This window comes from Gadus morhua, chromosome 14 (assembly GCF_902167405.1).
Source record: "Gadus morhua chromosome 14, gadMor3.0, whole genome shotgun sequence".
NCBI classification, from domain to species: domain Eukaryota; kingdom Metazoa; phylum Chordata; class Actinopteri; order Gadiformes; family Gadidae; genus Gadus; species Gadus morhua.
The window spans coordinates 8,160,853-8,165,852 of record NC_044061.1 but is presented as its reverse complement, the minus strand read 5'-3'; the positions used below and the strand labels follow the sequence as shown (position 1 = coordinate 8,165,852).

At 45.2% G+C, this 5,000-nt stretch overlaps 1 protein-coding gene across 1 annotated transcript in view; it reads left to right on the top strand.

Moving 5' to 3' along the window:
- Positions 1-489: 489 nt before the first annotated feature.
- Positions 490-5,000, top strand: part of znf536 (zinc finger protein 536) — a gene marked incomplete in the record, with an annotated part of 69,463 nt that continues 64,952 nt past the window's right edge. The window contains 1 exon segment of the mRNA XM_030377741.1: positions 490-973.

Sequence of the window (5,000 nt, the reverse complement as noted above, 5' to 3'; positions counted from 1 at the left end):
AATAATCAAGGCTGTTTGGCTGAGCCATCATTGTACTGCCGCCTTTTCTCATATTGTCAGCAGCTCATCTCGTCGCCCCCTCTATCTGTCTTATCGTAGCCCTGTAGTCGTGCACTAACATTATAGCAAACAAGCTGTCCGTGCAAGGGACTACTTGATACTTTTTTTTATTATTACCAAACCGTTCCCATAATTACCACATAATCATTATATAATCCTATAACAAAGCGCCTATTGAAGCCCTGCCTTTTGTCAGTGCCGGGATACTGAATCCATAATTGCATTATTCAGCCTCTTCCACCCCCCTATAGAAGCATAATGTATCAAAACCTTCACACAACTAACATTCTTAACGCAACAAAAAAAAACGTTTCATTCCTCTGTGTCCTTTTCCGCTGTCCTGCTCCGCAAAAGTTGTGACAACTAAAGTTAAGCCTCCTCTCGGAAATACGACATCAAATTCCCACGAGATCCATTCGGAAAGGAGAGTGAACGCTTGCTTGACTTTTTTTTTTTTGTCATTTATCTTTTATCTTCGGAGGTGGCGACCACAGACATACCGCTTCGCCACGTATAGCGCGCGGTGTGGCGCACACATCCCCATTCTCAAATAAATATGTTCATTCCCCTATTGCTACTTTAAGAAAAGCGCTCCCAGGCAATAGGTCGGTGTAAAACGTTGTTCGCTTAGACACCAGGAAAAAAAACGCGGGTCCCCCGAGGACCAGTTTTTTTTTGTTGCGTTTGTATGCGAGAACGATTGGCAACACGACGGGCTTATTTACATTAAATACGCCACAAGGTTACAGTGCAGATGAGCGTCATTTTTATCACTGATTACTTCTCTTAAGCGCCGGAGCGGGTGACTGATGCTCAGGACGCACAGCCCAACACAACACACTCGTTTATCCTGGAGTTTTTAGACACGGGAGAGAAAGAAGAGCAGACACTTGAAACTGATCACTCCAAAAAGGTAAATCATTCTACTTTTTGTACATTTACTGTTCGGCTTTTTTCCCCAGGGGTGGCGAATAGCGATGCGTCTCTACGAGGAGGATTATTATCATTATTAAAGCCAATTATGCGCACGGTGTCCTGTGTTTTGGCGAGGCTGCCCGTGGATGCTTATTCAGGCGATTCGGCCGTTTTTTTAACATGAGTATTTATGGTCAGTTCAAGGTCAGAAACAAACTACGAGGTTAGTAATCCCCCTTTTCGTGCGGCGATAACGCAGCGACCAGGGCTTGTTTAGTTGTGTGATTCATTTCGGTTCATCCGCGTTCCCCCTCACCGGTTCTGTGCACGCCGGCTGCCGCAAGACCATCCAGGGTCTCTCCAGCCGCGATGCCTTCTCCGCGGCGGTGGCGGTGGTGGTGGTCGACAATGGATGGAGTGGCTTTTTAAACGGTACGATGCGTTTCACCTAGCAGATAGGTGGAGACCGAGCTGGTGGATTAAAATATGCTCGGAGGGGGTGAGGCGGGGGGGTGGGGGGTTGGTGGAGGCTATGTCTGGTGATCAGTAGGCTATCAATCCAAAACGCGAACCGTTAAAGCGAACGAGGGGTGACAATAAGAGTTGACCCAAAGAAGTGAAACGATATTCTCTTGTACAGAAAAAAACAACAACCCCACCACAACAAATTGGGATACACAACTGCTAGAGAGGAAAGAGGGATCGAGGAGCGGACGGTCGTAACAGGTCCGAAGCGCACTTTCCACCGTCTCCACCGCGTCATCCGACACAATAATGATAATATGATCCGGTCAATCACACGGGACACGTTTTGATTATTCGCTGAATTCCGTCTCTTCCAGCGCGTCAGTTACGCACACAGGAGTTATTCAGCGCGGCTCCACGTTTAAAGGTAAGAAGTGTGCGAACAGCCGAGTTGAGTTTACAATGGGGGGTTTCGGAGTGAAGCAACTCTCCAAGTGCGAGCTTTTTCGCGGTGGGAAGTCAGTTTTGGGGAGAATTGTTGTGTTTGGGTTGTGCTGTGCCGTATGGGACACTGCCTTCATAGTTATAACATGCAGTAGGCCTACTGGATAATGATCCATTAGTAGGCTATACATCATGATGTGGCCGGCTGAAGCGAGTGGAAACAGCTCGACATGAGATACGACACCTCAGTTGTCACTCAGCCCGGCTAAATAATAACATTTTAATTTTGATCGTCAATTCTTGGTTATTTTTGACGCGTACATTGTGTACGCGTATTGTTTGTCAATATCGCGGTGCGTGTCAAGTCTTGTAGGGCAGAGGGACCAGCCAAGCCATCGCGATTCATTTTTTTCTCTTCTTATAGCGAAAGTAAACCCCACGTTTTTCTTTAATCAGCATCGACAAGTTTAGAATCGGTGTGCATGGCGAGGCGGATTCCCTCTGGAAGACAGAGGTGAAAGTTGAACCGGTTTGTGTCAAAAACTTGGGAGATGGAAGAGCCGATGAGACCTGCCATTTTGTGCAGTGATCGACCTCTTATGAACAGCAGCTCTGCGTTACGCTTTGAGGATCGTTACGCATGGCATGCACAATAAAACGTCTTATCTGCAGCTTTTCCACTCGCATCGGGCGTATACAAGCACTTCAGCGGGGAGAAAGTGACATTTGAACTGACCACAAAGCGTGCATTTGACAGAAAGTTGTCCGTTCGCCTCCGTCAGGGGTGATATGCATCCTTTACTGTGAAATGAAAATGACGTAGTCTATAAGCCAATTATTTTCGGAGACGGAAGAGGTCGAGTGTGTGTGACATGACATTCCACATTATCTTCGACCACGTTTTTTTTAAAAAAAAATTGCTTTGAAAGTTGAGAGCCAATTAATCCAAACAAATCAAGCGCACAGTTTGTTCCATGTTCCATTTTATTTGAGTAACGTCTAATATCTATTTTTTATGGGACTATTCGGCCTCTAACACTTGGACAAAACCTGGACGATTTGATGGCATTGCAAATGAATGACAAGCAATGAGCTGTGTGTGATCAATAGGCGTGTTGGGCATGCAGCAGCGCAAATGCCCCCGTCTCCAAGCGGTCTCTATCGCTGGCTGTCCTCAGCCGGGAGGCTGCCTTGTAAGTACAGTTGACCTTCTGGTGATCTGACCCCGGGTACAGCTACTTACAAGAGCTCCTATGAGCACCAAGCAGACAATGGTTCGAAAAGACACAAGGCGTCCTCTTTCACGGCTTTCTCATTGTTTCATGGTTCTCTAACCTTCCGCAAGTTGGGTTGACACAAAAAATTGTTTCTTCCTCATTGTCATAGGAAAGGGGACAAAAAGTTGATGTGTGTGTGTGTGTGTGTGTGTGTGTGTGTGTGTGTGTGTGTGTGTGTGTGTGTGCGTGTGCGTGCGTGTGTGTGTGTGTGTGTGTGTACGCGCGCTCGCGTATTTGTGTGTGAGTGGATATGCTGTCATTGTTTAATGGTATGCAGAGGCCGGATATTATGTCTCAAATAGTGTCCGGGTGTAAACGCTTTTTTTGTCGGATGCCTTCATTCTACGAATGGAGATGAAACAGTAGTGGATGTAGTTGCCCCGATGCCTTTTACGAACTCTTGCGATGTAGTTCTGACCCATACTGTTTCGTAGAAAGTATTCAGATATTTTTTGCAATTTTCATTACTTTCTTTAATTGGCGTTAAAATAGAAAAATATCTATGAAAATAAAATGATATATTTATTATGTGATGATTTATACAAAAATGCAACAACAAGGCCTAAATAAGCTTAATTAAAATGTTATTTCTCAGCCTAATTCAATATTAATGTAGTAATGTATCGTCATCAGCCAACTTGCACTCTATTCCTAGATAATAATAGTTAATTACACATTTAATTATTATCATTGCCATATTCAGCTATATTGATTATACTAATTATATGATAATTAGTTGGTATTTCAAAACGTTTTTTCACCCCAAAAAAAGGACAATTATAATTTTTACAAATCCTTCAGTTAAAAACAGTGAACAGGTGTGTGGTTTAATGTCAAAGAATGGACACACATGTTCTAAAATAACATAATTAAAGACCCAAACAGTAGTACAAAATGTTATTCCTCCTTATTTGTACATTTATTAAGTTTGCCAAACTTCCCTGAGCACCAGATCTCTGGCCTCTCAGTCGCGGACATGGTTACGACTGATCCTACATTAGTCTCTCCAGCCGATTGAAAAACAACCTGTTCACATGTCATGAGCCAGAGAGAGGGGGTACGCAGGCCGTGACTGCCTCGCTCTGATACACATCCCTCAGCCGACAACAAGAGGGGGAGACGGAGATGGGAGACAGGCTGGGGATGTCAATGAGCAAAAGAGAGAGAGCGTGAGAGTGTGTGTGTCTGTGTGTGTGTGTGTGTGTGAGGGAGCGAGAGAGAGAGAGAGAGAGAGAGAGAGAGAGGGAGAGAAAGCATGACATGCAGGGGAGGCCATCAAATCAGTCCTCCTTTCAGCAGCCTGTCAATCAGCCAGTCAGTCATTTAGCCAGTCAGTTTTCCGTGGCAGGAGAGCCACTCAGCTAAAGCCGAGTTGTGTGTGTGTGCGTGTGTGTGTGTGTGTGTGTGTGTGTGTCACTTGCGCTTTCTCACGTAGCAGTGAATTATTTGCGTGTTGTTGACACCTATACACAGGTTAAAAAAGGGGTGCGGGGGGTACTCTCGCGTTAAGGCAGACACACACACACACACACACACACACACACACACACACACACACACACACACACACACACACACACACACACAGACACACACACACACACACACACACACACACACACACACACACACACACACACACACACACACACACACAGACAGACAGACACACACACACACGGCGAGTCAAATAGAATCATCCAGAAATGACATGACGGTGTGGAGCAACGGACATCACGCAGCAGAAGAGACGCGGGGGAGAATCCTGTGAGTTAGGCGGCCTGCTGCAAATAAGCAACATTACGTAAAATAAGCAAAAAATAGTTAAATAGTCAAAAA